Genomic DNA, 12,580 nt, shown 5'->3' with positions numbered 1-12,580 from the left:
CCGTAAAAGGTTAGGTTTAGGCCATTCATGATATCACAGCCAAATTTGGAATTAGATATATGATTTGGGCTTACATGTATTATGGACAAGTCGCCTGTGTAGGGGTATGTTAAGCCCAAGAACAAATCCGTATCTGAGTGGATGTGTACTGTTATCCTAAATTAAATGATTGTAAAGTGAGAGGGCGTAGTGCTGGGATGTGTATCTCACATTAACAAGAACTTTATATCTACTATATAAGGCTAATGATAGAGCTGTCAATTCAGGTATCCAGGTTGGGTTTGAGTTAGTTCAATTCCGTTGGGTAAGTTTAGGTTATTATCATTACCTTTGCAGATCGGGTTTGGGTGAGATTAACTCAGGTTGGGTTATTATTGTTACCTTTGTGGGTCGGGTTCGGGTCGAGTCAATGTGGGTCGGGTCACATTGGGTCAATAACATGTCGGGTTGAATTTGGATCGAATTAACAACAGGTCAGGTTAGATTCAGGTTTTAACAGGTTATAACGGTTAGGGGTATTCTCGGGTCTAGGTTCAATTCAGGTCAATAATCTACGGGTAATAAAATAAAACTTTATGCAAAAAAAAAAAAAAAAAAAAAAAAAAAAAAAAAAAAATTGCACATTTTATTTTGGTCACATTCTTTTTTTTTTTTTTTTGCACATTTTGTTCAAAAAAAAAGCGTACATTAAGTGAAAAATTTATGCACATAAAATATGTCTTATATTGTAATTAAAGTCAAATGAAAAGCTAATATGTCACAAGTAGTGCTGTCAAATTTCAAACCTAAACCGTTTAACTGCCCGAAATCAACAGACCCAAATGAGAACCGAACCGATTAAAAATCGATTTTTTGAAACCGAAAATTGACCAAAACCGATCCGAATAGTGTCAAACCGTATAAGAATCGAACCCGTTAACAAACCGAACCAATTCTAAATTGAACTAAAATCAAACCGAACCGAAAAACAACCGAACCATTTCTAAATCGAACTAAAATCAAACCGAACCGAAAAACAACCGAACCGTTTCCAACCCAAAACCGTTTGAACCGTGGTAAAACCGTTTACACCGAACCGTTAACAAACTGCAAACCCACCGAACCGTTTAAAAATTGAACCACTTACAAACCGAACCGTCTATAATTCAAACCGTGATTTCAATGTCACAACAACTCATCAAATCATGATTACGACATATCAATTAAATGATTAAATAAGAAGCAGATAATAACCTGATAGTAAAACAAGAATACATTGTTATACTAAACTTTTATAATCTACTTCGTAATAAACTAGTAAGATCAGTATCGCTAATTAAACTTGAAAAATAACATGATATGTATTTATAAAATTAATGAGAATTTGTATATAATATGATTCCTAAATATGAAGTGATGAAGTCTCCATCGGTTTAAAATTTGTTAACTAGCAAAAGGTTAGCAAGTACTATCAAATTTCAAACCAAAATCGTTTAACTGTCTAAATCTAAACGACCCAATAAAAAACCGATTTTTTGAAATAAAAAACCGACCTAAACCGTAATTTAGTAAATCCAAATTGGAACCGATTTGAATAACGTTAAACCATATAAGAGTCGAACCCGTTAACGAACCGAATTAGTCATAAACCAAACTAAGATAAAACTGAACGAAAAAAAAAAAAAAAAAAAAACGAACTGTTTCTAACTCGAAACCGTTTCCAACCCGAAACAGTTTGAACTGGTATAAAAACTATTTACATCGAACCGTTAACAAACTGCAACATGTCTGCACCGAACCATTTACCAACCGGACCGTTTATAACCCGAACCAAATTAAAATTGTTCAAGAATAAATCAAAACCAAATCGAACCGATAATTAATTAAACCGAACTGTACCAACCCATAAGACACTTAAACCGGCCCGATTTCAAACCGAACCGAAACCGAGCTGTCAAACCGATTTGACAATACTAGTTACGAGGCATGTAATCCATGAAAAGAAGAGTAAAGTATCCACGCATGTCTTCTATTCTAATCCCTGAATTACTGGGGCAAATGAAACTTTACTAGTAAATACAACAATTTCCAAACTTTAAATGGCTCAATGTCATGCACCTTTCCCTGTCTTCAAGTATTGTTTAAACTCATATAAATAAATAAAAAAAAATGATTTTTTTTTTTTTTTTTTTTTTTTTTTATGATGACAGAGCTATTGACAATTAGTCTATTGGTTATCTTTTATGTAGAACTAGATTAAGTATCGTGCCACACACGATTTTTACAAAATTTTATAACATAATGTATTAGTGTTTATTCAAAATCTACCAAAAAATAATTCTCGCATTTTTAAATGTAATTAAAAAAGTTTGGATCTTAATTAATATCCAGAATTGAGTGTGCTTGAGGGGAAAGAGTTCCCAGAAGGTTTGAATGATGCCTTTTTAGTCTTAATTCCGAAAATTGATACTCCGGAGAAAGCTAATCAATTTCGTCCTATAGGTTTATGCAACATAACCTACAAGATTGTGACTAAGGTTATTGTTAATCGGCTTAAACCGGTTCTTCCAACTCTTATTTCCCCCACTCATCAATGTAGTTTTGTCCCGAAATGGCAAATAACGGACAATGTCATTATTGTGCAAGAAATGTTGCATAGTATGAGAAGAAAGCAAGGGAAAGTGGGATATATGGCTATGAAGATTGATTTCGAAAAGGCTTACGATAGGCTTAGATGGAAATTTATTCGAGAGTCACTTATGGAGTTACGGCTGCCTCAATTAATGGTTGATTTGGTTATGCATTGTATTACTTCAGCGAGTCTGCGAATTCTATGGAATGGTGAACCGTTAGAGGCTTTCTCTCCTACTAGGGGCATATGACAGGGAGACCCCCTTTCACCGTACATTTATGTCATTTGTATGGACAGGTTGGTGCATTTGATTGAAAGAGAAGTCAAGTTGGGAAGTTGGAAGCCAATTAGAGCTAGTTGCAATGTCCCTCCGGTGTCTAATCTCGCTTTTGCCGATGACTTAATATTATTTTGTGAAGCTTCTGAGGAGCAGGCGCTTGTTATGAAGCACTATTTGGATCAGTTTTGTGCGGCATCAGGTAGCAAAGTTAGTGTTGATAAGTCAAAAATCTATTTCTCTAACAACACTAATTTTGATAAAAGGGATAAAATTTGTGAATGCTTGGGTATGGAGCAGACTGACGATTTTGGGAAGTATTTAGGTGTACCTACGGTGAATGGGAGGACCTCCAAACGTGAGTATCAGCATCTAGTTGATAAGGTCAATGGAAAGCTTGCAAGATGGAAAGCTAAGACCTTATTTATTGCTGGACGTGCTACCTTAATTCAATCTACCTTGAGTACTATTCGGTTCTATGCTATGCAATCGACTAAGTTGCCTCGCTCAACTTGTGATGAAATCGATAGAAAAAATCGCAACTTCTTATGGGGAGAGAGTGAAGGGAAGCGCAAAGTTCACTTAGTTTTGTGGGAGAACATTACTAAGCCAAGAGAGGATGGTGGTCTGGGATTAATTCCATGAGGGATGCTAATAAAGCATTCTTAGCTAAACTGGGATGGCGTTTGCTTGTAGAGCCAACAGCTTTGTGGTCACGTATTCCTACCACTCTACCAACAAAGAGTGCAAGAAAATGAAGGACTTTGCTTACCCCAAGTATTGAAGATGCGGAGCCTCCTTCAAGATTTTGATTTACAGCGATGACTGACTTTGTCATCACCAATTCCAACAACAAAAGGATGATACAATTGTGTGAATGCCCATATCATCTCATAGACAAGCAACAAGGACAGCAACATACCTCCTCCCTCAACACCACTCTTCCCTTGCAGTCTCCATATGCAAGGGAAATATTCCAACTGCATAGGTAACTATACCCCTTGAAAACAAAACAAGGAAAACCACCTATACTCCCGGAAAAGGAATCACACAAACACGAAAATTCCCCAACTAGCAAGGGATTGCATAACCTTACAACCCCTAAAACCGACCACCAAGGCTCTAAGTACAACGACAACACATCGTTAACCTCCTTAACTAAAAACTAACCCTAAGGAAGTCTAACTCTTGACCAAGCAGAGAAAGAGACTTATTAAGAAACAAAAAGCAAAATAGCAAAAAGCACAAGGATAACATGATTAAACTAAGGCAAATCAAGAACAACAAACTAACCACTACTAATGAACCAAGGCAAAGAAAACAAGCACAGGAACATAACAAAAGTCGTGGGTCAACTGGAAAAACCAACGGGAACCAAATCAAACCTCACCAGCAGCAACTGACCTACACCAAGAATTTGTATTTTATACTTCAGCACAAGGATATCTTTAGGCATTATTAGTTATTTAGGGCTTCAATTCAAGGTAAGACATGGGTTATACGATCCAATTTGTGTCACATCTAATCTAGTCTATATACACGATTTACATTATTTTTTATGTGTCATAATTTTCAAATCAATTACTTTGATTTTACACAAAGGGTCTGTTCTCATTGACTGAACTCAGCTGAACTGAACTGAACTGAACTAAACTGAACTCAACTGAACTGAACTGAACTGAACTGAACAGAGCTGAACTGAACTGAACTGAATATTTTATAAGAAAAGGAAATTAGGAGCTGAACTGAACTGAACTGAACTTCAACGTAAGAGAACAGGCCCTTAGTTGTAAAAGTACTACCTTTGTTTTTTATTATGTGCTATTTACTTAATTTAAATTGCTTGCAACTTTATTGCTACACATTTTGTATAACAAATGTTTTTTTTTTCTTTTTAAAATGTGTCATTTCTCTCGATCTTACTACTTATCACATGCATCTGATCTCTATCTTACTTATTTTATTTTACATTGACAAACAAATTTTACCTAGCTAGGAATTTGTGTCAAGCCCTTTAACGCACATGATATGAAACGATGGTAATATATAAAAAAAGTACGTTGAGATGTGACATATATATGAAATAAATGAGACAATCTCTATACCTTATTATACTTATGGACTTGTGGTGAAGAGTCACTCAACAATTTATATGGTGATAATTATCAAGTTTTAAGTCGTAGTAGAATTATTGCATAGAAGATGATGAGTGTAGGTCCAGAATATATTAACACTCTAGTGCAATTGTTCAAAGCACCGTAGGAAGGGTTCATATACAAACTGGTTTATTTGCCTTTTAATCTTTCAACCGAGTCAATGATGGAGTTTTGGTTTAGGAGCTAAGATTTGAACACCTTCTAATATTACAAACTCTATATGAAGTAATTATATGTATCGTAACAATTAAACTAAGGACGTGCTAATCAAGAATGTCAGTATGATTATTGATTAATACCTTCACATTAGAGATTATCGTGTTTTATGGATCAAATCTAATGGCATGGGGTTCATTCAAGAGAATTCTTTAATTTCACCACTCTATTGAGTCCCCTTCTTACGTTAAAAAAATATAGTATATATATACGGAGAAATGTTTTGCTTGTTATTAATTTTTATCTCACATCCATATACTCAGAAGATTGTGGGATCAAATCCGCGCACATTAGGAAACATTTGGAGGTGAGAATTCTTCTACCCTTCTCCCAAATTACCCATTTTTAAAAGACATTGTAAGCAAATCTGGTTCAAGTTGACTTGTAAGAGGTTGATCTATGAGTGTTCACTTCACATGCATCTAGGGCAACAAATTGAGTAATGGAGGTCACACGCTCTCAAAGATGATCAAATGGAGTTAGCTAGACGATGGGGGTAACTTGATGTGTTTGCTTATATAATGATTGTTTTACCATCATCCTTTGGCCTTATTTGAGCTTATTTTGTGTTTGCTTATCCTTGCTCCGATACCATGTAGAATTATGTAAACTCACGGCTTAACTTTCATTAATCGGGGCAAAACATATATATATACAACTCTTATTCCTAGTGTTACCTTAATTAGGTTACTAGAAATAAGGAAACAATATAAAAGATAGAAATAAATATATCTACCCAAAATATATCCTCAATATCTTCGGAACCAACTTCTCTAACTAATACAGAATATGTGCTTTGTAATGCTCTTGTAATGCATATTGTATTTTATAGGAATTAGCATTTTTTATGCATATTACCATCCGAGTTTGATTTAATTTCTACAAGAAAATTAGAACCTTGGTGGAACACATTCGAAGGTCGAGCGTGAAGCCCATGTCTCGAACTTTAAAGGTTCATGAAGTCCAAAATTGCGCAAAAGTACCTAAGGGCATGGTGGCCCAATTGTGCCGGTTAATAGGAGAAACAAGCCTTATAACTTTATAAGTGCGGCAGAGATATACAACCTTCATGGCTTCATCCTTCCCATTTAACTATTCACGCCGGTTTTCAAGTCACGTGTGTGTTTAAATGATTTTGTATCCATTTTATATGTGTAACATTTTAAGTACTACAATAAGACAAAACCAATAAGATCTCACATGATTTATTTAATTTTTTTTTATTTTTTTATTTTGACAAAAAAAGGAATTTCATTAATAAGATGTAGCCAAATGACACTTACATGTAATTCCTAAGAAATTGAGAATTTCAACATAAGTAAATAACACCTTAAAACTAAATATATCATAGATTTTATCAACAATCGCCTTAATAATAAAAAAAAAAAAAAAAAATTCATCTGAAACAATACAATATGTGAATTCGCACAGATTCGGCTTGAAATCCACTAATGCGTTGTCGTTTGAATGAAAATACTCATGTGGTCCTCCAAATTCTTATAGGGATTATTGGACCCTAGATCTTCAATTTTAACAATACAAACATAAAGAGAAAATAAACTCAAAAGAAAAATCATCATCTATGAGATCTATTTATTGAAACCAATTAAAAGTTTTTTGGGGATTACCACCGCCAATAATACCAGTGGAAGCCCCTACAAAGATTCACAATTGAGACCAAGAGGGAAAAAGATGGTAGAGATGGAGAGAAAAGGGAGAAGCGAGAAGAAAGAAGGAAAACCTTCAAAAAAATTTGAAAAAACTTAGTAATGGTTCGGAGGCTAGAAAACCCTCCCAAGGGAAAAGCCCTAGAGGGAACCAAAAAAACCCCTCATAAGGAGAAAACCTAGAGGAAACTACCAATAGATCTCACATGATTTTAATATCTCTCATAAACTAACAGTATTTTATGGTCAAAGATTTTAAAGTTTTTTTACCTAAATTTTTGCAATGGGGCAGAAAATAAGGAATTGAGGAAGTAATTAGATCCAAACAACACATAATAATGACATGCGCCATGTCGGCAAGACCGCCCGGCTTGATAGGAGGAGATGGAAAAGAAACCAAACATACGTACGTCAATGACACGGGCAGATCGGGTGTCCAGTGGCCTAACCGAGCGGCACTGCATCATAGCAATTGTGCCCCATTTGACTTTTTTGCGGTCTTTAAGACGCGTTTTAAAATGCTTTCATTTTCATTTTCATTTTCAAACATGTAAAAATTAATTACAAAAATTAGATATAAATAAAACATTCTACCTCTGTTCATGAATGTTCGACTCAATTACTATTCATGTAGTCAAAATAAAATAACTTTGACTATATTTTATGATTTATACAATTAAAAGAAATTAACAACTTTGATCTTATTAGATTCCCCTTATGATAAATTTTTCAAATACCAAATTTTTTAAAAATTTACTTATACATAGCCGAAGTTATTAATGGTCAATTACGCTAATTGGAGACCGTGTAAATAAAAGTAGGTTGAAACTTCAGGAACGGAAGGAGTACAATGAGACAAATTCAACAAGATCTCACATGTCTATAACGTCACTTATATATCAAGAGTATTTATGGTCAAAAATTTTAAAATTTTAGCCATGTTTTTGCAATTGGGCAAGAAAATATGGACATAGGGAGTAACTAAATTAGGAATTACAAATTATTAATTACACACTTAATTTGTTCCTTTAAGTTTTGGAAAAATTCCCTTTAATAATCCCAATTTTGACCAATTATTTATTTTAAATAATCTTAACTTTCGATTATTATCTAATAATCTAAATTTTGATGCGTGTTTTCTCTTGCAGGCCCTACGGATCGATCAACAACCTACAATAACATGTTATCATGACAAGCGTCAACATGTGATTGGTTTAAAATCAATACTATATACTAAAAGACACACCAGCAATGACACGTGTCATTTCCTGGTATGTCCATTATCTTTTTATTTTATTTTTATTTTATTTATTTTTTTTTTTTTTTGAAAAAAGGTTATATAAGGAAAAAATCTTTCTACATATAAGTAATAATTACGTATGAAATATACAATAGTAGAAGATTTGATTTAGCTTTCCAAAAAAAAAATATTGACAACTAATAAGTTAAGCAAAAAAATTAAAAATAATATTCTTAACATACAAGAAATTTGTGACATGTGGATGTGGACAATTTTTTTAAGGAATGAAAGACATATTATAAATTATACGAAGTATATGTTTATTACAAAAAAAAAATTAAAAAAAAAAAAAATAAAAAATTATATATTAATTTCTTGATTTTTTTTTAACCATGTAATAGAAGCTACGGGCTTAAATAATAAAATGTGAATATTAAATCAACAAATAACATTTTTATCATTTTTTGATTTTGTGATGTTTTTAAAATCAATTATTGAAAAGTACCGTGCATGGCACGGGAACTAACCTAGTAAATAATAATAAAAAACCCCTAACCTTTACCAGCCACCACCCTCCTCCCCTTCCCCCATTGTACACCCTAACCCCCAATCCGTAGCCCTAAAGAAATCTGGCCAACTTCCCCCCTTAACCCTCGAAAAAGGCCAGCCAACCCACCCCCACCCTGGAAACAACTTCCTTTCCTCCCCTCTCACTAGAAAACAATCCCCTCCCTTTCCAACCCCCAATAACTACTCCCCCTCTCTTCCCCCACCCGTCGAAAACCGTCCAAGAAGGATTGTTTTAGGAGTTGGGGAAAGGAGGAGGGGTGGTTTTGGAGATTAGGAAAGGGAAGAGGCCGATGTTGTTTTTCGGGGAAGGGGGAAGGGGGATGGAGGAGGAAGGGAGACGGTGTCGGGGTCTGGGGTAGGGAAGGGGTCGTTTTCGACCAGTTTCGGGTGTCGGGGTAAGGGGGGGTTGTTTGGGGTGGGGCAGCGACTTTGCTGGTTGGGAAAAGAAAGGGGAGGGGGATGGTTGTGGTGTTTTTCGGTTGGGAAGGGGAGAGGTCGGGAGGGGCTGGGAAATGTTTTCTTTTTTTCGTATTTTTTTTACCGATGAACATGTGACACGTGTCACTTTTAAAAACTCATAAAATTTACTATTCATCAGGTTACCGGTCCATTGGCCTGTTAGAGAAAAACGCATATTAAAGTTCGAATTGTTAGATAATAATTGAAAGTTGATATTATTCCATAAAGTACATCAGCTAATTTAAATTAAAGTTAGAATTATTAAAGTGGATTTTTCCTTAAGTGTCTCCCCATGTTTTTCCCTTTTTTTACATATTTTTTAATGCTCATTTTAATTCGTAAAAATTTCTTATTATATACTTCCTCTGTTTTTCTATACTTGCAACACTTCTCTTTTCACGCTTGCCAATGTATTATTTCAATCGTTTATTTCTTTACTTAGCAATATGTAAAAATATAAATGTTAGATATTAAAATAGTGTAAACTGAGACGAATCTAACAAGATCCCACATGACTATATTTTTTCTTAGCTATAAATAGGGATGTCAATGGGGCGGGGCGGATGTTGGCCTTCCCATCCCCATCCCCACCTAATATTTTCATCCCCATCCCCACGGCGGGTCCAATTTTCATCCCCATCCCCACCCCACCGGGTACAACTCTAAAACCATCCCCGCCCCACCCCCACTTGGATATCCATCCCCACCTAATCCCCACCAAAGACCCGCCTAATCCCCACCAAAGATCCACCTAATCTCCGTATTCTAAATACACAATTCTACATAATTAATACGAATTATAAAATAAAACATTCTACACATATTTTTGTGTTATAATATAAGTGTCATACAAAGTATTATAATTAATATTGTATCTAACGTAATTATTTTATAAATAGTATAAAAGTATGTAATTTTGCTTTAAAAGATACATAAATGTGGGTATGAGGTGGGGATGGGGCGGGTACGAAGTGGGGCGGGTGGGGCGGGGCGGGTACAACTTAAACTCCACCTCCGCCCCATCACCCATGGCGGGTATGGTTTTTATCCCCATCCCCGCCCCACCACCCGCCAAACCGAGACCCATCCCCGCCCCACTGGGGCGGGGATGGGGCGGGTCTCCTACTTGACCCGCCCCACTGACATCCCTAGCTATAAATCATCAAAACTAGTCAAAGTGGAATACATGAATAGTGTAAAAGTCAAATTGTTGCAAGTATAAAAAAAAAGGGAGGAAGTATGATGATAAAAATATGATTATAAAAGTTTGATATTCTAATAATACATGCCGGTACATATCAAGAAGAATCAAAATTTACTTCTCTTGATTATGTTTTAATTCTTTTATTGTTTTTTTTTTTTTACATATAACTGTTCTGAAAATTAAAAAAAAAAAAAAACAAAAACAATATATTTTGAGCACCCAAGAAACTACAAAAACAAAAAGGAAAACAATACAAAAACACAAAAGAAAACAAATCAGAACGACCAAAATCCGGTTTCAGTTTGAAAAGTTGACAATCAGACCCCCCCAATCCAAGCCAAAAAAGGCTCAGAAAAGGGACACATCAGCTGCAGTTATGAGCACCCAATAAGCAGGCACACTACATAATCTCATAATGTTACTTTATAAATACCAAAAAAACAATACGGAGTAGTAATTTTCGGAACAACAAAAAGGCAAAAACTAAAGAAGAAAATACCAAAATACATTAAAGAACCTTCTCAAGAAAAGCCTTTTGGTTTTAACTTTCTTTGTTAATTTATCCCAAATTCAATGATCAATTTTGTAGTTATACACTTAACACTTAACACTTATAACAAAATGAATGCTATCCTATATTCCTATGTCAAAGTCCCATTTTTTTTTTTTTTTTTTTTTTTTTTTTTTTTTTTTTGTTGCAAATACACACTTATATAAGAATATACAAGTATTGAATAATGTGTGTAGGTGTAGAAAAATAAGATAACGTACGAAATAGAATGTGAAAAGGTGGTTCAATACGTACTCTTTAGTTCTCGAATATCTTATATGCTTTGTATTAAATCATATCTTAGGCTATTAATATTTTTAATTATGTACTGATTAAAAATTATACAAGTAAGGGCATGTTCTCTTCAGTTTATTTTCAATTCAGTTCAGTTCAATTCAACTCCCAATCAATTCAGTTCAGTTCAGTTCAGTTCCTGATTTTCTTCTCTCATAAAATATTCGATTCAATTCAGTTTGTTCAGTTCAGTTCAGCTCAGTTCAGTAAATAGAATAGGCCCTAAATCAAATTGATATTCTAATAAAAAAAAAACATTGAGATAATCAATACTTTCTCCGTTCTTTTTTACTTGACTTGTTTATTTTCACACTTGCCGATGTATAACTTTAATCATCAATAACTTTAATTCTCTCTAAGTAAAAATTATAAAAGTTTTATATTGTGTTAGCATTTAGATGATTCTAACAAGATCCCACATGAACATATTTTTAGTCAAAAAAGGGTTGATGAATAGTGTAAAAGTCAAAGCGAGTCAAGTAAAAAAGAATGGAGGAAGTATTATGTAACAAAAGTAAGAATTTATTTATTACAATAGAAAAACTAATGGTCAAAATTGTGCTTAAAGTAAGAGTGTGTCGCATATTCAGCAATGGAGATAATATTACATAGTGAATCTGGGACTGTGCAGACATAACATAGTCTAAGTGCCTGTTCACATTTATTGAACCGAGCTAAATTGAATTGAGCTGAACTGATTGGAGCTGAACTGACACTACTACAAAAATAGGCTAACAGACCCGTCCAAAATGGCTTTAGAGACCCGTCTTTAACGGGTCTCTATCTCAGAGGTCTGTTTGATAAAGAGACCCCTCATTTAGAGGGGTCTGTTTGTAAAAACAAACAGACCTGATATAAGAGTTAGGCGGTCTGTTAGACGCGGTATATTTTAGTTACATTAGAAGGGAAAAAGACCCGTTATGTGTGACATGGGGTCTTTTTGAGGGGAGTGAAAAAGACCTGTTATATTACATAACGGGTCTGTTTGATCCCTTTATTTTCAAAAAAAAATTAATTTTTTTCAATGTAATATTTATTTGAATTTTGAAAGTTTTAATTGTTACCGCTCCATTCAAATTGCTGAAATTTTAAAATTTGAATTACACCCATACAATTCAAGATTAAATAAAATAATACTAATAATATAGAATTTTACAACTACAATTACTCAATCACCAACATAAAATTAAACCCCTTTGGTTAAACAAGTGTAACAAAGATACTTAGCATTCAAGAACACTACCAAAGTATTGTAATTGATATGGAAAAAAAAAATGGTATTGCAATTCATAAACTTGCCAATTGTGATTATTTGGTAATGGAAAGCTAACTAGCT

The sequence above is a fragment of the Chenopodium album genome, chromosome 26, assembly GCF_948465745.1.
Source record: "Chenopodium album chromosome 26, dcCheAlbu1.1, whole genome shotgun sequence".
NCBI lineage: Eukaryota > Viridiplantae > Streptophyta > Magnoliopsida > Caryophyllales > Amaranthaceae > Chenopodium > Chenopodium album.
Note: the sequence above shows the minus strand (reverse complement) of the source record.